Consider the following 25,486-nt stretch of genomic DNA (forward strand, 5'->3'; position numbering starts at 1 on the left):
TTAGTAAGGTAATATGTATGTGTGGTGCCCCAAAACAGATGATTGAATTGTGGTATGATTAAATTTCTAAATGAACTGTAGACACACACACGCACACATACAGTCATTCCCACTTAACCACATCCTTCTCAGCTAGGCTATCAGACACTAGCTAGAGGCACATGAATTTCTTCCTGTGCCCTTGCCTAGATGTATAAAGAATAAATAATATTCTTCAATATTATCAAACATAAATCATGGCATAAATTTTTAAAAGCCTATTTTCATTTTTAAGGTTGTTAAGTCCTAGTATGGGAAAAGGAAATGGGATTTTTTTAAAAAATCATTCACTATAACTCTTAGAATCAGCGGCCTTTAGTACAGCCCATATGTAACCCCCATCACCCTGTTTCCAGTTCCCCACAAGCACCCTGAGATTGCACCACTGAAATTTGGTGGCCAATATCCAAGTTTCAGCAATGTGATTTTCACCTATTGGGGGGAGTTCAGAGGAGGTTATAGCTGAGCATGGTAGCTGTTTACCTCCCAGAGATCTCCAACTCCCATTTCCACACTTTACCTCTCCCCTCTAAAAAAAAAAAAAAAAAAACCTCACTCACTCTCTTCACAGGGTTGTTGTTGTGGAGAAAATAGAAGGCATATTAGGTATGTTCACCACCTGAGTTATTTATAAAAATAATGAAAGCAGGATAAAAAAAAAAAACTAAAAAAAATCAGGTTTTTAAAAGTTTGGCCATTCTCATTCCAGTGATCACTGTTGTTGGCAAACTGAATCTGATGGTATGAACTGTTCAGCATCTCATGTCCTACTGACCACTAAGTGGCAGTAGGGTATAAATAGAAAATTAAGGATTTACTTGGGGTGTGTACATGTGTCTTTGAGTCGGTGTTGGCTCCTGGCGACTGCCTGGATTAATCCCTGCAGTTTTCTTGGCAAGATTTTGGAAGTGGTTTGCCATTGCCTCCTTCCTAGGGCTGAGAGGGAGTGACTGGTCCAAAGTCACCCAGCTGGCTTCATACCTAAGCCAGGACTAGAACTCCTAGTCTCCCAGTTTCCAGCCTAGTGCCTTAACCACTACACCAAACTGGCTCTTTTCTACCACTGTGTCTACTCTTTGTCTAAGGGATTGCTAATCTGAGGTCATTTCCTTCTGCCTTTCTTCCAAGGAACATTCATGGAAATACATGAACTTGGGTTCTCCTCCTGGTAGGTTGTAGTTGCTTTGCCTATCCCAGCTATGTATTTCCTGTAAATAAATCATCTTTCCACTGTAGTTGTAAAATGTGCTACACTAATCCTGGCTCAGGTTAGATTCCTGCTCTCAGAATGTTCACATGTGCACACAGAAGGTCACCCTCCAACAACTGTCTCACTAGGCCCTCTGCTGAAGTCCTTCAGAAAGTTAGAAAACTCAGTGGTTGCAGCCGTGATTGCTCAAAGGCTGCCTGGTCCTGCTCTGTTGCCTAACACTGAAATTGTGCCAATTATGGAAAATGTAAGGACAGCCCAATTTAAGGCATAGTAAATTTGTGAAAGATGAAATGTTACGCAGGTTCAAGCTGCAGTACATTTTAGTTAATGGAGCAATTAGTTTTGGTTTAATTCTATACTTTTGAGAAAGATAGGTAAGAAATAGAAACTAACAAGTCAACCTTGTTAATGAATTAATTTATATGTGGCTTTACAAGTGTCAAGTTTGCAGGATCAGCTGTAACAAAAAGAGAAACAAGAATGATATGCAAAGAATAGAGAATTATACAGAGCATCACTGCTGCTTTTCCAGCCTCTTCAATGGCTTATGCCCCATCCACTGTTTTACACATAACAGCTACTTATACATATTGTGAAGAAGTCACAAAGAGTTTGCACTAAAGGTTTTCTTCCTTTTTATTCTATCTAACCCAGTATTGTGTTGTTAGGAAATAATGTAAAGGTCTCTGAACAGTTTGTCTGTCAGTAGGATAACTCTCCAAAAACTTAACAGAATGGAACCAAATTTGGCATGGTGGGAGAAGCTGGCAAAAGAAAGATTAAGATTAAAAAGGGCCAGATCTAGCCAGGTGTGTGGAGAAAAAATCCAGAAAAAAATCCCCCAGTGTATCTCTATGTGTTCGGGAATTGGACTGTGGCTCGGAATGTTGGCAACTCCTCCATTCTAAGCCTGCTTCTTCCACTGTCTTGGTCCCCTAACTGAAGCAGAGTATATGCAGCCCACCCTGTGATTCCCAGTGCACACAAATACATACATATGGATAGATGCAACATGAGACAGCAAACACACTGCATACACACACACTCACACACACACACACACACAAAGATGCAATACGTTGCTTCATTACAGAGAAGAAAATGCAGATGACTCTGGGAAAGAAGCTGCAAAGAATTCCAGAAGCCCTTATCTGCATGGTTGCCCTGCTTTTGGGATCATGGAGCATTCTGGATATATTGAGAATGATGTTAATGAATCATCATAGGTAGCCGAACAATTGTGATATGTAATCACAAAATAGGAAGACTGCTGCAGTCCAAATAATTTCTATAAGAGTATAATGCAAAAGTGATTTTTGCAATCCAAAACACAGCACCATTTCTTTAAACTTGTTTCTCTGTTTCAGGAATGTTTACGTCACACAAAGTTAGGGGTCTTCTTGGACTCCTACTCAAAGAGTAGATGGCAGACAAGGCCAGCAGGGCTTTTGCACAGGTTCACCTTGTGCACCAATTATGCCCATTCCTGGACCAGAAAGCCTTGCTCACAGTGATTCATGCCTTAGTCACCTCCCGTTTGGATTACTATAATGCGCTCTACATGGGGCTGCCCTTGAAGAACACTCAGAAGCTGCAGCTGGTCCAGAATGGAGCAACATGAGCAGTTTTTGGTGTTCTTCATTAGGCTTGTATAACACTGCTGCTCCACGAGCTGCACTGGCTCCAAGTAGGCTTCTGGGTGCAAGTCAAAGTATTGGTCATCACCTATAAAATCCTCCATGGCATAGGGCCAGGCTACTTGTGGGACAGCCTTTCTCCTATTGTTTTTACCTGCCCCACCAGACCTAGTAAAGGGAGCATGCTCCACATCCCTTCTATCAAACAATGCCATCCTGTTGAATCCTGGAATCACACCTTCTCAGTGGCAGTGCCTGCCCTGTGGAACAGCATCTCCCCAGAGATTCACAAAGTATTGAAGACTGGGCTGTTTCCCCAGGTCTTTGGGTCAGGTGGGTAGATGAGTTTGGTTGTTATCAATGTGTTTTTTCAGTGAGTGGGGTTATTGTTTATCCTTGGGCACCAGGGGCTATGGTGCTATGGATTTTTCTGTGCTTTAATCCTCAAAAGTCGCCCAGAGACATTTGTGTGAGATGGGCAGCTGTAGAAATCATATAAATAAATAAACAAACAAACAAAGTGAATGATCAAGATACAAAGAACAAGAAATTGACCCAGAACCTGGGGCAGGGCAGAGACAAGGTATGTGAGCCTCAAATGCCAAATTATATGTTGACCCCAACAAAGCACAACGAAAGACAGGCAAAGAATAAGCCAAGCACTGCCAGTTGCCAGCCCCAGCTTACCTTTCTCCTTTTTCTGGCTGCATTGCCAGGCTTCCAAATGAAGCCCTGGTTACAGCACCCTGCATCTAGTATTGTTATTGCTATTATTTCCCTTTGCAAATAACGTAGAGCCACTACTGAAAAGAAAGGTGAGGAAGGAGGCCAGAGATTTGCTTTGCAGTATGTCAGCCTCACTGAAATATATATCAATTAATCAGGTTAGGGGGTTGGGGTGAAGCCACCATGCTTAAGATCCCAACTTTCCCCAATCCATCTCCATACTCTATAAAAAACAATTTCCACAACTGGGATCCAGGGCTGGATAAATACTGTAAATGCCAATCTAGCTGCTCAGCATTAAGTTTATAGTATTATCCTTAAAGATCTCTACCTACTCTGCCTGTGTGACTACTCAGTTCTATGGAAACTACTTCTCCTTAGTGACAAATCATGTTTGAAGTGACCAGTCTTTTCAGCAGTGCTCAGTTATCTTTGAGCTCTGAGCAACAAGGTCTACTACATACATTAATCTTAAATAGCAGCTTGCAGAAACAGCTATTGATGCCTGTGCTACCACCATTACTCATTATTAAGAAGAAAGGTGTCATGTTCTGTAAGTAACACTGATACCTCTTGCTCTGGAGGGAGTCGAACCTCACCTGGAACATGAAGATTGTATTCTGTGCAGACACATATTTCTGGAAGTACTGTATTTTCCCAAATTCATTCTTGAAGACACATCAGTTCTCTGTGCCACACACAGCATAGCTTGTCATGGTCTGGAATTCTATTCTGAGTTCTGTTCTGAGTCAAGCATTACCTATACTTTGACATGTGTAACCTATTCAATCTTCAGATATTTCTCAAATTTAGTAAGGTGACTTGGGCTACTACTGCCTTTCAAGAGAGTCTGAAAATAGCTTATCCACTTAGGAATATATCTGTAGTCTGTATATGTATATCTGTGAAAAGACTTCAGACAATTTGGAGCAGAAAGGGCTGTTGTCATCCAGGTTCTTTTTCACATATTCTTTGCTACCTCTCAGACTATCCAGCTATCTCAAACACTCCCTTCCACCATCATTTATATTTGCTTGTAATAGGACCATATTTGCAAACAAATCGTGTTCTGGATCAGCAAATTATTTCACACTGTACTGGTTCTCCCTTCCTATATTTTCTAATGAGATGAACTAGCCAGGCAGGGTTGCTCATTCTCCTCCTCTAGCCTATATCCTGTATCTATGGACCTTGGCATGGCAGCTGTTAGACAACCACCACAATGAGCGCTATAGCTACAGTGAAACAAAATGATTGCAGGAGTTACCTCTGTCCCTCCATGGTGGCATTCTCCAGGGAAGGACGTAAGTATGGACTTCTAAGCTTAGTTTCCTTTGTTTTAGAGGTACTACATGCAGTATATTCCTCTTAAGGAAGGTAGACCTTGAAGAAACAGAATAGAAAAAATATGATGCATTTGGACTTTAGTGTTGGAGAGTCCTCAGAATACCATGGATAGCCAAGAAAAAGGAAAAAAAAAAAAACTAAATAGATCATTGAACACATCAACCTAGAGTTCTCACTCAAGGCACAAATGATCAGGCTCAAATTATCATACTCCAGTCACGCTATGCAAAGACCTAGCTCTCTGGAGGTGCCTATAATACTGGGAAAGGTGGAAGGAAGGAGAATTAGAGGACGGCCAGCATTAAGGTGAATGGACTCAATTGCACAGTGATGGGTGCACTGTTGGAAGATGTTGGACCAGGTTGGGGTCAAATCCTCCTAGAGAAATCCTTTCAATGACTTGGCACAAAATCAGTCTTAAGGAAGGGCTAGGCTGTCTTATGAGTGTGTGTAATTTTATGTGAGAAGACCAGCAGTTCTGTTTACCAGCAGTCATGGATATCTGGAAGAGCTGCGGCTTTATCAGAATGACAAAGCAACATTGTGACATCACTCTGTGAACTCCACCCCTTTTGAATTTGCAATGCACATACCAAAGGGGTAGGACTTCAATCACCCGGTCACAATTGCCACCTTGACTTTTCTAATCACACACACATACAAACACACCACTGATGCTCCTGTAAGCAATAGGGGACCAGCAGAAAATTCTAGGGCTATTGGCTAGGTTGGGATGCTGAAAAAAACACTAAAAAGTCTCAAGAGAGATTTGGCTTTATAGCCTCCAAACTCTGCAAGCTTTTCAGTTGTTGTGCAAATTGACTCCTATATGTATTTGGTTTGTAAAGCATTAAGGGTATTTAGAGAGTAAACAAATGTAATGCCGTGTGACTCCAAAATGGTGCTATTTTTCTTGAGAAGAATAATTTTGGAGCATGAGCTAATAATTCAGATGGTGCTCATGTGACTGTGAAGTTTATTTATTTTGAGTTATTTTTCAAGGCCATGTTCCAAACCCTAAGCAGGAATTCAGGATATTAAAACCCAGCAACACAAAAAATCGATCTCATTGTATATAAATGTATGGGTGCTTCTTAAATAAAATCACTCTCAATAAACCAGCAGTCATATATATGACTTTATCTTCCACAATCAGACATGAGAGGGGAAAAAGCTAGGACTTTCCTTTTATATTGCAATGTCTTTTATGTGGGGGGGGCATTATAGAAATCAATGGCTATTTGTTTATGGGGCCATAATTCATGTGATGTGTGTAGAAAACTGGCCGTATTTATAGAACTGCAACTAATGTAGTGTGGTTATTCTACATGAGTGAACATTAATGAATATTCCTACATATGTGCTTAGGGATAAATGAATGGACTGATTGTATAACTCTATGAGTGACTGAGCAAAGATGCAGCGATGAGACATATTAATTTTTACTCCCCCTGAATATCTACCATTTATTATGTGCAGCTTATCCTCTAATTTGTTTATTATTATTATTACTATTATCATCATCACTATATTATATTGTAACATAAATTTATCATGGAAGGAGAAGAAACAACTTAAGTGAAATACACAGTCTTTGTGCATAAGAAAAACTTGGAAAGCTTTTCTCTCTGTCCAATATTCAGGACATTGCATATTTCATGATTTCATGATGGCAACAAATACAGAAATTGGCTTGAGTTGCAGAACTCAGCATTCTGATATCTCATGAAAAATAAACGTTCTCTTGTTTTCTTCTCCTAAAGAAGGCCATTTTTCCTGAACATTTTTCATCACAGTTTGTAAGGGTATCCTCTCTTCCTCTTCCATTTCCCAGAACAACATTCTGAGACATGGGAGAAAATGCAGTTAAAATGTGGTGTAGTGGTGAATGTGCTGGAACAGGGTTGGAAAAACCCAGGTTCAAGTCCACCCTCAGTCACAAAACCTCACTGGGTGACTCTGGGCCAGGCACTCACCCTCAGCCCAACCTACCTCACAGGATTGTTGTTGGGGAAAATAGGTTGAATTACTAAGTATTACAAGTATACACTGTGAGACTCTGTGTGCTTATTTGCCCATGGCTACTGATAGAGTTGCTGGACACAATTATTCTGCTGCCACAGCTAATGTGAGAACCCTTAGAGCAGTATTTCTCAAACTCAGCAACTTTAAGAGGTGTGGACTTCAGCTCCCAGAATTCCCCAACCAGTATGCTGGTTGGGGAATTTTGGGAGTTGAAGTCCACATTTCTTAAAGTTGCTGAGATTGAGAAACACTGCCCTAGAGCATTTGGTGGGTTCTCCCAATCTCTTTGCTTACAAACAGAACAAAGAATACTAAGAAGCCATTTGCTTCAGCTTTGTAATCGACTCAGGGAACTGATTAGCAATTGCATTCAGTTGACTTCGCATACTTTTGAGCAAGAAAAAAACACATCCCTTTGTTGAGCCCCAAAAGCAACATCTGTGCATTTTTCCTGTGAATAAACTCACTGTAGTGAATGAAGCAAGATTATGCAGTTAGAAGGAAGAGGAAACACCAAAATATTGGATATTTTTTAAAAGAAAAGAAAACATTTGGAGAATATTTATTTATTTATTCTCCCAAATTGTCTATACCCTGATTCTACAAATGTTACCTTCCTTGAACATGACACACTTGAGCTAGATTTCCATCCATGTATTCATTTATTTGTTAGATTTGTATCCCGCCTTTCATTCAGGAGCTCAAGGCAGCTTACATAGGGCTTCTTCCTCCCTTCCCCCTGCCCACCAAAACAACCCTATTGGGTAGACTGGGCTGAGAGAGTGAGTGGCCCATAGTTACCCAGCTGGCTTTGTGGCTGAGGCAGGACTAGCACTCCCAGTCTCTCAGTTTCTAGCCTGGTGCCTTAACCGCTGCCCCACACTAATGAGGAAGTGCTGAGCATTGCCCAATGGGAAGTCCTGACTTGTAAGAACATTCCAGTATGTACTTTTAAAAGTTACAGAGTAAAAGGAACACTCAATAAACAGCTGGCATTGTCAAGTTGTACGTAATGGTCCATGAGTTTAATCCTCTTCAATTTCATTTACTTTACCTATAAAGAAAAATAAATTATGAAATTCAAATAAACACTTGAACATTGGCTGAATTTGAATTAGTTAGCAGCTCTGTGTTCCCCATCTAACTAGAAGCATAGCTTAAAACAACGATAGTTTTCCAGTTTTTCCCCACTCGTGGGAGTCAATTAATTTATGAGCTCTGTATCACATAAGAAAGCAGAAAGAGCCTGGTAGCACCATTTCCAACTAACATATTTTATTAAAAGGCAAAAGCTTTTGTGTACTGCAGCTCACTTCATCAGATGCATAGAATGGCTAGATTGATGTAGGAGTTTGCTACCAAACTTCTTCTGATTTTTTGCCACACAGACTAACACAGGTCTCCTCTACAGCAGGGGGTGGCAACCTTCTGCATTGAAGCCAGAGCTGTGCTGCCGACACCCCCATTTCTGGGGCACTTGTTGTTCCACTATCCCGAGGCAACTGGTGAAGCCTTCACCAAAATGGTGGGCCAGATAAATATATTTCTTTTTGGGACCATGGGCCAAATGATTTCGGATGGTGGGCCACATCCAGCCAACAGGCTGTAGGTTGCCAACTTCTGTCCTACAGTATCATGCAAAATAGTAGCTGATTAGACTCGGTTGTACATTTTGTATTTCCCTTATGAATGAAAAGGTCTTGTAAGAGAACAAAGTTGTGAACTATGATCCAGCTGTGAGGTGGGGGCAATACTGGAGTTCAATACCACAGATTTATTTATTTCCAATATACTATACATGAGGCTTTCAACCTCTGTAGACACACAGTTAATTTCTAGGTATATTGGATTCTCAACTGCTTATTCAGCAGTAAAATAAAGAACATAGTAATATAAAAAGTAAATAAAGAAAAAATATATCAGACTGAAATTATTTGGCCAGAAGAAATTAAGGAACAAATCAATCAAATGATTTTATTGAAGCTGACTCCCACTAGCTGATGACTGTGGTACAGAATGAGCAGATTTAATCAAGTGCTCGAGTCTGGAGAAGAAGAAAACTCTTTTTCCTTAATAGAGATAAGAAGAAATTACCAGATCTAGAATCTCTCTCTCTCTCTCTCCCTCCCTCCCTCCCTCCTTGATTAATCTCTTTTATCCTCTAGGGGAACTAAGCAGCATACTGTATACACAGGACTTTAAACAAAATGTTAGCTACCCTCATTCTTCTGTCCAAAGGAATAGAGTGACAAATCCATGTTTCACAGTACTGTGATCTTGCAGTCTACCTCTACCTCCTTCCCCCACCCAGAAGACAGTATCTGCCCCTTTCTCTTTTCAAACTTGTGCCACTTTGAAACATACCATTTTTACAGCCCCCAGCAAGAATGCTGCCTCTGAACAGATCTGATGTTCATTTGTCCTGACAATTCTCTTTACCACCTTTCCTCAGTAGAAAGGTTTGCATTCAGCAGGTAGGTTTTGGGCAAGCACTGAAGCTTCCTCCAAATGCTGGAACAGCTCAACTGGGAGCTGATTTGTTATGCCAGGCATGTTTAGAAATCTACGGTATTTCAAAGGAGTACAAACTGTACCCGTACGTGCAAATAAACCCTCACTTGAGATGTGGGACAGGATTAGCATTCTAGCACAAGCCTTAGATTGAGCTTTTGGGAGTCTATCTAAAAGCCAGACATAATTTCAATTTCTCTACATAGCACAGAGACTGGTGGAGTGTTGTGTTCTGGGAAGACAGGAGAGCAGTCTATCTTATAGATGATTTACCACGGTCACACCACACTTACACACACTGGGGGGAGGGGGCATGGAGGGCACAAACAAGGAAGAATTGTTCAAAAATAAAGTGGAAGAAACAACACCTGCCTGTAATCTGTCCAGCTGTTTAATGCCAGGTAGTTCCACAGCATTAATATAAACTGTTCTCCATTTATAAAAAATAAAAACAGTCCTTTGTCTCAATCATGTTTGTTGAGAGAAGGTAATATTTGATTCCAGTTTTCTCACTCAGAGTCAAAGAAGAGTCCGCTAATAACTCTATCTTGTTGTTAATGTCTTTTTGGCAAAATAGATTTTTGGCAAGTCCTATTAGCCTATTATCATAAAACTTCATAACTTGGTGCATTTAGGAAGCCAACACTTAATTATAATAGTGGCTTATTTCTAGCATCCCAAGTGGCTAATTTTAGATATAAAGTAAGCCATCACCAGCCATTCTCCTCAAGACTCAGCTCTTTAACTGCGTAAGTTTTATTATTATAATATTATTTATTATGGAATGGCTGTGTGATTTGTTTAGTGAGTGTGTGTGAAACCACATCTGTGCCTGATGATTAGAAGAATACTGTTATTGTTCCTACACAAAGAAAAAGGCAGCAAGGGTGAATGCAAAAACTGTGGGGGAATTGTTTTGTTAAATGTGTGTACCTGGGAAGATGTTTGGCAGAATTCTACAAAGAAACAATGAGCCAAATTTGGGAAGTTCAGTGTCACTTATGCCTGGCATGGGTGTGTGTGTGCCAAACAGATGTTTGGCCTTCAGTAGATAATTGAGAATTGTATACATGCAAGAAATAAAGTTTGAGAAAATGAATAGGCTCGTGTGGAACTGATGGTTGATTGCTGAATGCTGTGACAGTGGAGTACGATGGAAGTAAAACATACATGAGAATAAGTGGAATGTTTTGTGAATCTCTGGAGTACTCTGAGGTTGCACCCTATCACAGGAAGGTGGGGCCTATTCACTTGGTCCACCTCAAATACCTGATGGACCCTATTGGGTTCTGTAGAGGGAAGAGGGGATGGCCTTGAAGGACAGGAGGAAGAGCCACTACCAAGGCAACAGTTAGATAAAAGGGGTCTGGGCTCAGGCCAAGAAAATAACTTGAGAAAACGTCTCAGACAAGCCCTTCTAGCTCACTCTTCTAGCTTAAAGAATCCAGCTATTTTTGAAGTAACAATTTCCTCTGGGGCTTTATTTCTTAGGCTTTATGAGAACAATTTTCAAAACATCTCTGAAATATAACCAGGTCCCCAAAAGGATTTTGTTTTTCAGTTGTACAATCCTCTTTCAGACATTTCACAGTGTTGAATTATCAGCCCAATTAAGGCACTATAATTGCATGTATTTATTATTTAACACATTCACATACTGTCTTTCATCCAATATGGATTTCATGGCAGGGTATTACAAAACATAAATAATGCAAGATTTATAGTAGAATGTATAGTATATATGCTTTCTGTTTTATATCTTTTAGCTTTTCAAAAACTTTTTTTTCTTTATAAACTCCAATATATCTTTTATGCTTTTTAATTGACTGTACCCCACCCTCCTTATGCTGGTCTATGACCATAATAAAGATTTGATTTGATAGTAGAATGCAGTAGGATTAATGATGGTAATAAGAGTGGCAACTAGGAACCACAAAGCATTCCCAAGATGCAAATGCAGATTGAAACACTTAGCCAAATAAAAATGTTGTAAAATGGCACCCAAAAAAATATAGATTAGAAAAATATGTACTCTTAATGTAGATTAGAACTACCAGATCTGGGCTGCAAAGATCTGAATGACCTCCTGGTGAGATACAGAACACTAACTGTTTGCTGTCATCACTTGGTCACCCATATGTTTTGGCAGCCAAGATCTGGTAGTTCTAATAGTGATGTTTCCCATGTCTCTCTCTAAAGATAGGGAATTCTACCATGCTGAAAAAAACTTTCTGCTTAATAGTTGCAAAATAGATTGATATCATGGAGAAGGGACTGAGCTTAGTGAACTGGCTGCTATAGAAAGAGATGCTCCTTGAAGGATTCAAATTCCTTGCCATCTATGGCATTAAAGGAATTAGGTCAGAAGTTGATATCAGAAATGAATACAATGCCAATCCAGTTGATTGGATGTGATGCCCCAAAATCAGACTGTCAAAGATTCAACAATTTTGCAGGCATATTCTCCACTAATTGAAGCATCTGTGACATCTTCAAGAGCTGTCCCACACAAAGAGCGTTTAAAAAATTCAGATTGAAGAGCATGGATTACCAGGATCAGCTGATCCCTCTTCAGGAGTGGTGTCTGGTGAGCCAGTTTGTGGTAAAAGGACTCTGTTGCTGTGATCACCAGAGCCTCTCAGGGCAAACTTGATACAGACATTGCAAACTTATTATTTCAAGGAAAATGAAGTCCCAGCCTAGTCAGATTGAAGTCCAATTCATAGATCTGAAAACCATCTATCTGCAGTGTCTCTAACTAGTCAGATTCAGCATTAGCCTTAATGCAGCTCCTTAATTCACTCAGATACCAATTTACAACTGACATAACAATTCAAGGTTTCCTGAATCTGCTCTTATCAGCTAAAAATAAGGTAGGCAGAAGCAGAGTGACATGATACCAAAGGAACAGGCAGAGTGATTACAAAAGAGGAGGAAGAGGAACAGGAAAATTTTACTTGAACATCTATCTTTTTCATTTAGAAAGTAGGTTGCTTGCATTGTAATGAAGGTAATGTACAGTTTTTAAAAAAAAATGTTGATAAGAGAGGAGCTAGTCAATGACAGACATATTTGTGTATGGGCAGTAGATGTGTTCACCTAGATAGAGCTCCGTCATTTGAAAAGAGACTTGTTCTTAGCATTTAGTAGTTCAGGAACAATCAGCCTATGGAGATTTGAAAATAACAATGAAAATAAAAATGGAGAGATGCACCAATCTCTTTTAGCTGTTAGCTATTTCACAGGATTGTTATGAGGATAAAAGGGTAAAAGAAGTGTGGCTTTATCCTGAACTCCTTGGATGAACTACAGGATGAAAAAATAATAAATGGGAAACAATCCTACCTCTAGATTAAAATGTGTATCCAAGGTTTAGCAAGTCTAAAAGTATACCATGAACTTATTCATTTCAACTCTTCTTTTACTTATTATATTTCACATGAAAAGTGAATTTTATAAAAATACCTCATTGTAAACATATAAATGGAACTCTATAACATTTCTTTAAAAAGAGGATGAAATATATCCTGAGTTCAAAGAGCCATTTCTACCATTCCATCTTTCCAGATTATCTAAGCAGCAGTCACCAATTCTTCTAGCTTTTCTTTCTAAATTTCACAAGAGCCTTACAGTGCAAAATATATATAATCATCAAAGCACAGAAAATAATGTTACTTCCTTAGTTGTGGGCATATCATTTTCATATAATTTCCTCAGTAGTTTATAGAGGGCTTTGAAATAAGGTGGATACAGTTGATTTTCTTGAAGATCTGAGGGATTTTATGCTGCCCAGTTCCATCCAGACTTGCTTATTCAAGAGTTAGTTGCTACTTCTAGCTCTGTGATGATGGTTACAGAAGAGAATATATTTTGAGAGTTTTGTGGTGGGTAAAAAAAGAGTTTTTAAAAATTTGCATAAGCAGAAAAAATCAGATTTAAAGTAAAAAACCAAAGGCATTGGGGACAGCGGAGGGAGAAGGAATGAACCATGGACAGAGCAATCCTGCTATATATTGACTGATTGATTGATTGATTGATTGATTGATTGATTGATTCCATGGACAACATACAGTCTTCCCAATAAAAGCTAGGAAACTTACTAAAATTAGACAGACTTTATCATTTGTTAAGTTCACATGGACTTTATAGAACAATTTGTAAACTTACAATCTGTGAAATCTATCAACCACTTAGTGGATTTTAATCCAAGGATCTCAAGTTGTAAATTGTTCAGTTCTTTACTAGGTTCTTCATGATTTGAAAACTGGATTGGATAAGTTCATGGAGGAGAGGCCTGAGGGCTGTTTGTCTTGAAGACTTCATGTTACCCCCAAGTTGGCTGAAGCATGCCTCCAAATAGCAATCACAGTGCAATAAAGACAGGAGAGGGATGTGGCTCCATTCCTTGTTTGTAAGCATCCCAGAAATATCACTGTGAGAAACAAAGTTCTGGATTAAGATGTGCTTTGGTCTGATATGTCTGTTCTTATTATTGCCATCAGGAGCTGGGGGTCTGAAACATTCAGCAGCTGTTGGAGGCTGAGGGCCCATTCATACTTAGGTGGCAGCTGTGCTTTGTGATTTCTACACTGGAGATTTAAGGAGGCCAAATTCTCAGGAACACATGCAGGCTCAGTGATATATGTACAGTACAAAGGCAGAAGATGTAAACTTTCCTTCCCTGTGTTTAAATAGAAAACAAATCACTGTTGCTCCATAAGGTGTGAATCAGCTTTGGCAGGCAGCCTTCTGATCAACTGTTGGGTCCTTGGTATGAAAGAAGGAGATGGCTCATGTTTGCAACTGAGTTTACTGGGAACATCAATGGGTACTGGACATAAAATTAGAATTTTGGTCTTTTGCTTCTTTAAATGCTTTGCAAAGGACGTACAGTCATATTTGCAAAACATAAATATTAGGGAAGTAGCTTCATGCTCTGGTAATACTGTTGTTGAAATATCCCAGATACTGGTTTTACCAGCTCAGCAATGCATACTGTGCACACATTAATGAAACCTTCCTACTCCAAAGATCAAGCATTTTGTCATCCCTTTTGTCAAAAGAGGTGAGTGGTATTCATTTAAGAGAAGGAAAGGTGGCAGTGTGCCACCACGTTGCTAACAACAGAACTGAGAGCCAAACTATTTTATCAGCAGCTCCATGTGGTCATTACTGGAACATAATGGGAGAAAATAAGTGAGGATATGTACGTTGATCTCTCTTTAGCTGTCTGAAGTGTCCTGTGCCTGAAGAGACTTCACGCTGCTCATATTTCCATCCACTACCTCAGCAGTGAGTTTATATACTCTCAAAACTATATTTGTACATTTCTTACAGGTACATGTAATAGCAAAAAATGTGGGATTTAATGTTCCTTGATATGCCCCAAGGCATAAAACTTTGGAGGGGTGCATTAACCACATATTTAGATTTGGCTCCAATGCTATAACAGAATATTCTCCTATTACTTCTGTATCCAACAGTTGTGTGCTGATAATGGATTAATGTCCACTCTCAGCTTCTCCCAATGCACTCATTTCATATGCCACAATATGGACCTTCCTCATGAAGCAACTGCTGGAAATTTTTACTCTGATGTGGCAGCAACATCTGCCAAACATGATGAAGAAGTGGAAAATAGCTAAGGAATGCCATTCTTCATTTCAAGCCCCCAATTCACTTAACTGCCTCACATACATACACGTTCAGAGAAATTCATTGAGTTGTGGATATCGGGGGAAAAAAACAACCCACCGTCTCTGTGTTATTTGGAACTGGTGAAAGGTCTATGAATTGGTCCTGTAAAGCTTTTCAGATAACAACAGTGCATGAGACAGTGCATTTTGTTTGTTTCCTGAACCCCTTATCAAACATATTTTTCAGAAAATTAGCCTTAGGATGGGGTGGGAGTTCCAGTCGTGTAAACTGATGGACACTCTTCTAATACGGAAGATTCTCAGGCCCTGTTACAGTATGAATCACAGTGATAAGTAGAATGCCAGTAAAATTCAATTAGGAAAGCCATTAGAACTGCAGAAGCACAGCTAAGATGAAAATGAGCAAGTGGTGGAAGTGTCACATTGCTTTGTAAATAAAATGTCCCGCATTTTATTTATAGCAACATGTTTGGGAATCTAGATTAAATATGCTTTACTTGTTAGAGTCAGGGTTTATCAAAGAAAAGAAAATGATCTTGGTAATCTGAGTTATCTCAAGGAAAGAGGAAACTTTGTGTGATAACATCTCCCTGTAGAAATAACACTAAGTGGCAAGATTGAATGCATGCAGGAGAGCAGATGTACATTTTCTTTTAGTATTTTCTTTAGAAAAGCAATTCAAATCCCAATTGGCTTTCAGATGTTTTCAAAGAACTATGTCCATCACTGTTGATATCATGCAATGATATAGACTGTATTTTTTTTTATTAGAGATTCAGAGGGTGGAGTGAATTTGCCAAAATATATTGAGAAAAATGGAAACATTTTTTCTCAAGCTACTCCCAAGAACCCACATCCTACCTGAACCCAAAGTCTGAGGAACTGTTCTTGAAACCAAGCAGATCTCGACTGGTGTTTCTGCATAGACTCCTATGAATTCTCCAATGGAAAAATGTGGTGTAGAAAAGAAATAAAGAAAGGCTTTTGACAGGAGCTCATTTACAAAATCATGCAATGCCTTTTATCGTGTCATTTTTCCTTGTTTCATTCTGATTTGTTTACACAGTCAATTTAATGTGTGAATAAAAAGGAATTGAACTACCCCGTTAGGGTGGCTAAAGTGGCTTCTGCATGTGTTTTCCATTTACATTTTTCCTAATCTCATATTTGCTTAAGAGTTCATGTCTCACGTTTGACAGATATTTATGAGCAGTGCCTTGAGATAACACCATCTTCTGTTAAATCCTAACATATTTTTCTGTTAAATACCTTTGGAATATATATTTCCAAAGTACATTTACCAAGGGAAAACAATGCTCCCTATATCTGTGCAGTGTTTACATCAACAATTTTACTGTAACTCCCATACAAATCTACATTTTCCCCAAACTCTTTTTCATTTCATTGGTTTCTGTAACCAGATGCTTTTTCTTAGATATTTTCCATATTTGATTCACTAATATTCTCATGAAAATTAAATTTTTCAGGGGGTGCTTCCTCTGTTACCCCCTCTTCTGTCTTCAAGGAAAAGCAGTTTGTATTGTTACTAATGGAACATTATTACAGTGGAACCTCGGTTTACGAACTTAATTCGTTCCGTGACTCTGGTCGCACCCCGAATTGGTCACAACCCGAAGCAAATTTCCCCATAAGGTTCAATGTAATTACCATTAATCCGTTCTGGTGTGGAGGACAGGGAGGTGGCTATTGCTTGGAGGGAGAGTCCCCCTCCCTACGACCACGTGTCAGGGGCAGAAAATGGCCGCGGACCATGTGTCAGGGGTGGAAAAATGGCCGCGGACCACGTGTCAGGGGCAGAAAAATGGCCGCGGACCATGTGTCAGGGGCGTAAAAATGGCCGCGGACCATGTGTCAGGGGCGGAAAATGGCCGAGGACCACATGTGAGGGGTGGGAAAATGGCCGCGGACCGTGTCACGGGAGGGAAAATGGCTGCGTATCCTGTTCGTACCCCGAGGCGGAGTTCGCAAACCGAGGTAAATTTTTGCGGCCGGAGCTGGTCGTAACCCGAGGTACCACTGTATTATGGTTGGTCGCACAGTTCTTCTTCTTCTGAATATTATTATTATTATTATTATTATTATTATTATTATTATTATTATTATTTATATAATTGAGGAAGTAATGTGAAGCTAAAAAAAACTACTGATAAAGATTTAAAAATCCATTTGAAGTTTCCCAGTTGGAAAAGCCATGATCACAAGAGAATTTATTTACAAGTGTTGTAAATGACTACAAATTATACATTCAAGTCCACTCGAGGGAATCAGTTATAAACCCCCTCCCAATTCTGAATCCATATAATTTTGTCATTCATAGTCACTGAGTGCCATACAATCTATTGTCCCAAATACATCACTCTCATTAGCAATCAGGATAGAAGAAACACTGCCATTCTGGGTGTCTGCAACTTCCAAGTCCTGTCTCTCCAAAAGCCATTTCCATCAAAAATAGTAGGTTCCAAATCACAGTGATCAACAGAGTCAGATCATATGCTGGAAAGGAGTCATTATATACATGCAGCAACCAAAAGTAATTTCCTTCAATCCACTGAGAGCATGGAATAACAACATAAAGGATATTGTCACTCTTATCTAGAGAAAACAATTATTCTACCAAAAAACAAATACCAAGTATATATGCAGGCACGTAAAAGCTACATATGCTCCATTCTATTTATCAGGCAATATCAGTTCATTACTGAACCACTAAATATTGATCCCATCAAAGTAGGAGATTCCACTAATAAAATAATTGGCTTGGCATAAAGCAAAATATCAGTCCAATTGCACTCATTTTATTACCTGTGCCCCTTAATCCCAATGGTTGGTACAGAAACCAACGCATCCAGCCACATTTTCCTCCAACTGAGTTAGCTGGTCTTACTGAAGATGAATATACTGTTGCATATAAATTGGTTTATCCTTTTGATATTCACAAGAAAAATTCTGAGTATGTGACTAACCAGCATCCATTTTTTTAGAAACAATCTATAGTATTCTAGCCAAGGTTTCTTAAGGATTTATTCACATACAAATCCAACAGTGGAAAACAGTATAATTTTGACCTGTTACTTATTTCATTTTTAATTGCACACCAGGGACCAGTCTTCTAAACCAAAGAGTTCTGAGAAATCCTATATTCTTTCTGAACTGCAATGGACATCAAGGTCAGGCAGATCTGTGACATAGTAAATGTAAGTCTATCCAACCTTTTGTTCCTTAACACAATATCTTCATGTTTGCATTGTTTTCTTAGTTCTTCCTTTATTGATAATTCATCTGGACATAAAGATCGTTTGGAATAGTCTTGGTATTGTTGGAAAAATTAATCTATGCAAAAGTTCCAGAGAATTAAAACCCTAAACAAGCTCTCTTTCCAGCCATCACATCAGGATGAAGTCAAGTGTTTTTCCTTAAGTTATCCTTATTATAGGTCTTCAGACATTGTTTCAGGATACTCTGCAATTGTTTGTTGTCTTCATTTGACTGAGAATGTGGCTGCCACCATAGTGACAGATAGAAATCTAATGGAGAAAATATTGCATTAATTGCATAGCCCTTTCTTCAGAGCATGCTGTGTTCCTTCTCTCTGGCTGCAGTTCAGTCTGGATGAAGCTGGCCTACTATTCTCAGATAGTAATGTAGTGCAGCCTCTGCCTTAATGATGACTCTGATTTCATTAGAGAGCCACTTTCTAAATTCATCAAAATGCTTATGGTAACGATGACCCATTACAGCATATAACAAACTATTCTGACAAGCTTTGTGCCCATTTAGCCTATGCAAGGCAATTTCAAACTTAATAAGTGCATCCTGCAAAGTGGTTATTTTTTCATGCATAGTCCTGAGAAAAATACTGTACGTGTGATTTCTACTCCTCTAAATGATGCTATTTTGCCTCCTAATGAAACTCACAATAAAGCACTACTCAGATTTCTAAGGTTTGCTTCTAGCCACAGTAGGGTTTGGATAAGGTTTCAATGGAGATCCAAAGGCAAAGAGAAACATGAATTTGCGAAATATCACTACATTGCACAACTCTCTCCTTCATTAATTTTATTTCCTAAAATTGCTTACTCCCATTGTTTAAATGCTAATCTAATTCCAGAAAGTTGGAAGTTGTGAAGCTCTTCTTTGCGTACAAAATATAAAAGTCAGATTTACTCCAAAACAGATACAAAAAACAAACAAACAAACATTTAAGCAACTAATTATATAAGACAAAAATTTAGGTACCCTCCTTTTAATCATCAAGTTTTTAGGAAAATACTTCTTGTTTTAGAAGTAAAAACTCCATTGATAAAAAGGGAAGCTGATTCTTTCTAGAACCTCATTTTCCATTGCTTGATTTGCAGACTTCACAAGATCCTGGTCTTCTGAGGTTTTGTTGAGACTTTTTTTGAGGTTGTTCCTTACAGAGGTTTGGAGCTTCCAATTCAGCCTGCAGTGGAGCCAGTGTTGCACTGCAGGATTACATTGGACTTCCTTAACTGATTTTATCTCAGAGGCTCTTCCTGGGTATAGTTCTGTAGATAATCCTTTGGGGTTCATCTGGGGTTCATCTGGTTGAGGAGTTCTATATCAAGATAAATAATTGGATTAACACTATACTGTTATTATTAGATTTTTATCCCACCTTTTAAAAAAATATTTGGCCAACTCAAGGCACCAAACATACCTAATACTCCTGCCTCCTATTTTTCCCACAAGGGCAATCCTGTGAGGGAGGTTGGGCTGAGAGACAGCAACTGGGCCAAAGTCACCCAACTGGCTTTCATGCCTAAGGCAGACCTAGAACCCATAGTCCCCTGGTTTCTAGCCAGCACCTTCATCACTATACCAAACTGGTTCTATGTATGGCTCTATATTCTATGTATTCCACTCTATGTATGGTTCCAACATTCATGTAATTAATTTTAGTCTTATCATTTTTACTTTGGATTTTAGAATTACTGTTTCTTATTTCTCTCTGAAACCTTTTCAAGTCAGTCAAAGACCGCAATAAAGATTTGAACGGAAAAGAGAAATAATTATTTTCTTACCTCATGCAAAATAAATTACTATTCCAGATAAGGCAATACAAGATTGAATTGCCATTTTTTTAAGGAGAAAAAAGAAGTTTCTTTTTCTTTTCAGCATCAAAAAGAAGTTTGGATGGAATAAAGTCAAAATCTGCCCCTAGCAAATTATGTCAGCCTCACTGGACCAGTGGACTGAGAAGCCATCAACCTAGTAGGGGCATATATTACTTATGCATTTTTCATTCAGTAATACCATTGTTTTAAGGAAAATAAGGCATAATGAACTTCTAGTTCACCAGGACAAAAAAACATGGCTTTTCTCTCTTTGTATCAAGAAGGGTTATACAAAGGATTTTTGAACTTACAAATCACTTAGGAAAAAAACAGGAATGTAAGTTGACCATCAATAGATTCATCTCCAGGACTGTTAGAGGGAAGAGTATCAATTTTGTCTACTTATCTTGCTGCCATTAAATTCCCTTGACCCCCATGGAGGGTTTGTAGAAGAAGAAACTGTAGGTGGTATTTCACCACACCTTATCCTGTTCCTCTGGACATTCTTTCCTCTTACCTGATTGTTGCTATCTCATCTCAGAGATTGGTTCAGATTTCTAGAGTGGGTCAAAAGACCGGAAGTAGAAGTTGTGGGCCCAAGTGGTATTATTTCAGAGGCTTTACCTTGCATCAGTAGGGTGGACTTAAGGATTCCATCTGTTTCTGGTTTCTACTCCAAGTATAAAAAGGAAGTCCTAATCATAGATGCCTATTAAATGCAAATTGTGGTTGCTTCTACTTGGATAAAAAGATGGAGCACAGAGTATGTAAGTTAACCTAATACTCCTGACTGCTTACTCATTTAAGCCCCAAACAGTAGTTTGGCGCTACCACTGAACCATTCTAGAGTTTTGAAAAAGGTAGGTTCAGATAATTTTTGAGGCTATTTTTTTTCAGGCAAAACTTTAATCTTTAAATGTATATGTATGTTTATAGTAGATTGTGTCAGAGTAGTCCTATCTCTTTCTCTCTTGCTTTCTGTTTCAAGACTGTTCTGAAAAATAATAAAGGAAAAGATAGAGAGTTGATTTAGTGCTCAAAAATACTGAAGGAAGATTTGTACCTGTTATTAGAATTTATGTGCTCCGTTCTTGTGTAGCAGCAGGTTTTGAAATAATAGCTAGACTATATGTGAAAGATGTTTCTGAAGGAAGACTTATTCACACTGACAGAATATGAATCTAAAATAAGTACCTGAATAAAAACCTCACTGCAAGGTGAACTTAAGCACCCTATAATAGACAGTTAAATTGTTTTTCTTTTTAAATAAACAGAATACTTCCACAAAGCCCATAAGCAGAGTAGCCATTGTAGATTTGTCTTCCATGACTTGATTTGTAAATTGAGCAGATACTAATATCATATTCTCATGGAAAGAAATTCTATAAATACATTATTTCATTCATTTTGTTTAAATAAAAATCATATTCCTTATCATATTGTGTAGAGTATATTACTTTCCTTTCACTGTCCGGAATCTTCTTCCAATCAATTTTATCCCACTACCCCAAATTCTAACGTCATAAGAGAGGGGGGCAATGTCTGTATTCACTTTCTCCAATCCATGCACATTTCCGAAAGCTCTGATTATGTTCACTTTAGTTGCCTAGAAGTGACTGGAAGAAAGCATATTTTTTGTTGCTGACTATTCCTGCACTGGAACCCAACCTCTGGCGTACTGAGATATTGTACTGCACAATACTTTGAAACCTCTTGTGCAAAAATTCATGGAACAATATTAGCCTCCTATCCTTATGGGTCCAAAGCAGTAGGCTTGTGTGTGTGTGTGTAGGAACTGCATATAAGATGAAATTGCATTGTTCTGTCCCTTTCAAACATAGTAGGCTTCTTTAACTGCAGTAAAATAAATTACTGCTATTTTTAAAGCAGACTGTTAGAAATGGGCTACGTTTATGATTTATGTAGCCTCTGGAGCAATAACAAGATGGAATTATCTTACACTATACCATATTTTGGAGTCAAATATTAAAGTATATTATCAGGCCTTAAGCACATAGGAATTATGATGGAGTTATCCATCACTGTAAAGTATTCTCAATCAGCAAAGACCCATATCAGAGAAGACTGAAGAAAGGAGAACTGATAGGATTGTCCAGGAGTGGGAAAAGCTACATGATAAAAAAAAATCTGCACAGCAATCAGACAATTGCCAATTCCGTGTAGATGAAACACATGTTGATTTGGAGTATAAGATTCAAAATGAGGAGGAAATTTGGGGATATGGTTTAGCAAAGAGTCCATGTGCAAGATTGAGAAGGGTTTGATTAAAGACTGAAGAATAGGGGAAAGAAGATTGTAACAGCAAAGCAAAATGTTGAAAATGAGTTTTCTGAAAGACAGCAATTTGTCAATAGAAGCAGAACATGGATGAAAAATTCTTATAAATCAGGGAGAATCAATGACAGTTAAAGGGGGGAGCGAAATAACTACATGTAGTAGCGGTAAGGGTGAAGTTTTTAAGATGATGTAATAGGTTTTAAGGTTTCACTCCCCAATGATTTTTTGGGATTCTACATTATTTAGCTGTTTTTGAAAGAAATTTGCTAATGTCAAAGAAGAAAATGAAGAGCTTGCTTTCCAGGGGAGAGAATAATGGAAAGGGAAAGCAAATGTGCCACTTGTAGTAGATTTCAAGTTGAGATCAAATATTACTTGGATATTACTTGTTCCTGCAGTTCATACTTCTGAAGCAGAGCTGTCATATCACTATGCAAATAAAGTTGCCAAAATAGTAGCTGGGAAAAGGCAGCACTTCCTCCTTTCATTCTTTTTTTTTTTTTTGCAATGGACACGTGTGTTATGGCTTAAAGAGGAATACAATATGACTATATCTGACACAAGAACTTTATAGGTATCAGATTCTAACAATAACATAACTGCATAAAAAGAGTTATACTAGATCAGGCTAAAGATTATTTAATCTAAGATATGTTCTCTAATGGCAAACTGGATTCTAAGTCCACAAACTGGAGGTGAGTGCTAATCACACCCTTCCCCAGGAAACTGGCCCTGAGAAGCTAGAATGTGTGATAATGGAAATAGTATATACTAAGTCATAATAGCCAGTTTGGTTAAGTTTGGTTAAGGCACCAGGCTAGAAACCTGGAGACCATGAGTTCTAGTCCTACCTTCTAATCCCACAAAACCAGGTGGGTGACCAGGTGGGCCAGTCACTCTCTCTCAGCCCTAGGAAGAAGGCGGCAATAGCAAACCACTTCTGAAAAATGTTGCCAAGAAAACTGCAGGAATTAGTCCAGGCAGTCACCAGGAGTCAAAAACTTACTCAAAAGCACAAAAAAAAAGTCACAATGACTGACACAGAATAGGAGTTCAACAATATCAATCTGGGAAATGAATTACTTAATACAGAAATTAGGTTTATGATGAATGGAAAAATTCTCTGAAGTTATTTCACTGTTCCATGGATTTCATGTTCATTTAAATATTCCTGTAATTATGTTTGTAAACTATGGGATGCTTAATGTATAACTTTAATCATTCATGCCTTTGCTTGATTTTTAAGAATTGTTGGGATTCATTTTGGAAGTAATTTCCAAATTGAGGTAAAATTACATAGCTGGGATGTCCTTAGTTTTATCTGTATCATTTTACACAGAAGATATTGACAGCAGGTAGCAAAATGTAAATTCCAGGAGAAGATAGTGTGTACAAAAACCATTTGAACTGCTTGAGGGCAGATTCAGAATTCCAAAAAGTAAAAGTCAGTCTGATGGAAGTCCAATATTTTTTTGTCTGAGAATCAAGTGCAGGATTTGGAAAACTGAAACTTTGTCCCCCCCCAGAGAAAATGTCTTTAATTTTTCTATGTGTAGAGTTGGGATGGAATTTGCAGAACAGCTGAAATAACTAATCAGAATGGAAATTGAAAAACAGTGTTTGGCAAATGCAAAACAAGTTATTCTCAAAGGACAAGTTCTCCTAATTCATCACAAGGGGCTGATTAGAAAGCTCAGATCACAGTGGTCATTCTAACTTGACAATTATTCTGCAGTTATTATGTACACAAATTTAAAAAATACCTGACTCCCAGAGACTCTGGCTCCTTTACACTGTTAAAAGCCAGAAAAATAAAGTAAAAGACAAAGAGTTGTGCATTCAGGAAAAAAAAATGTATCAAACACACTAAATCTTACAAGAGCTCACCACCATCCAGGCCTGGGAGAATAACCACATTTTTAATGCCTTCTGGAACATCATCGGATGTGAGCCATAGAAATATCTGGGGGGGCGAGTTACTGTTCCAGAGGACAGGCACCACAAAATATAGACCTGGAAATCACTGAATGCAATTCTCTCTCTCTCTCTCTCTCCCCCTCTCTCTCTCTCCCCCTTTCCCTTTCCCTTTCCCTTTCCCTTTCCCTTTCCCTTTCCCTTTCCCTTTCCCTTTCCCTCAAAGCATGGTATTTAACTCTAAAAAATCAATTTTTGCATAATTTTCATAGGTTACAATCAGAATATTATGGTGGCATAGAATTGGAACTTTTGCTTATGCTAAGGATTGAGTATGGATATTGTATTGACCTGTTATTCAATAATGTTAAAAAAGGGCTTATCCTATGTTCATTATCCTGATCATTGCTTTTTGTCATTTTTCTAATTTCTGCTTCTTTCACTTCAAGATCAACAACGGATCAACAGATCTAATGGAAGGCAAGCTCTTGACAATGGTGTGCCAAATTCTGCTGTACAAATGCTAAATCAGATGTTATTTGAGCAAAAGACAGTTCAGCTGAAGTCTAGACAGAATTAGTGGCTTAGGACCATGAAGCATAATTAAAAGCCTGCAGCTAGATTCGACTACCATGGGTAAACCAAAATTAAACATGATTGCAAAGCAATCTGATATAATGAGATGTTACATGAAAATTAGGCATAGGATACATGACAGAAGCCAATCAACAGAAGGTCCTTTGACATCAGTCAGCCTTCAAAAATGTTTAAATATTTAGCCAAAGAACACTTCCAGGATTTCTGACAGTGTGGGAGAAGCAAGCAAGTCATCAACAAAGCCTTGAAGCTAAAGTCTAATTGATAGGCAGTTGGGACAGTAACTCAAGAGCATCTCCACACGTGACAGCATCCATTTTTGAAAGTTTACACATTCATACAATGGCTACTTTGCTATAGGAATTTCTCTCTAGTATTACAAATTATTGCAAGTTTGTTATGGAAGGGTTCTGCGGGATTTTGCTA

Source organism: Python bivittatus, unplaced genomic scaffold (assembly GCF_059951505.1).
Source record: "Python bivittatus isolate LINGU-HERP-01145 unplaced genomic scaffold, Pbiv_v1 ctg000080_np1212, whole genome shotgun sequence".
Taxonomy (NCBI): Eukaryota; Metazoa; Chordata; class Lepidosauria; order Squamata; family Pythonidae; genus Python; species Python bivittatus.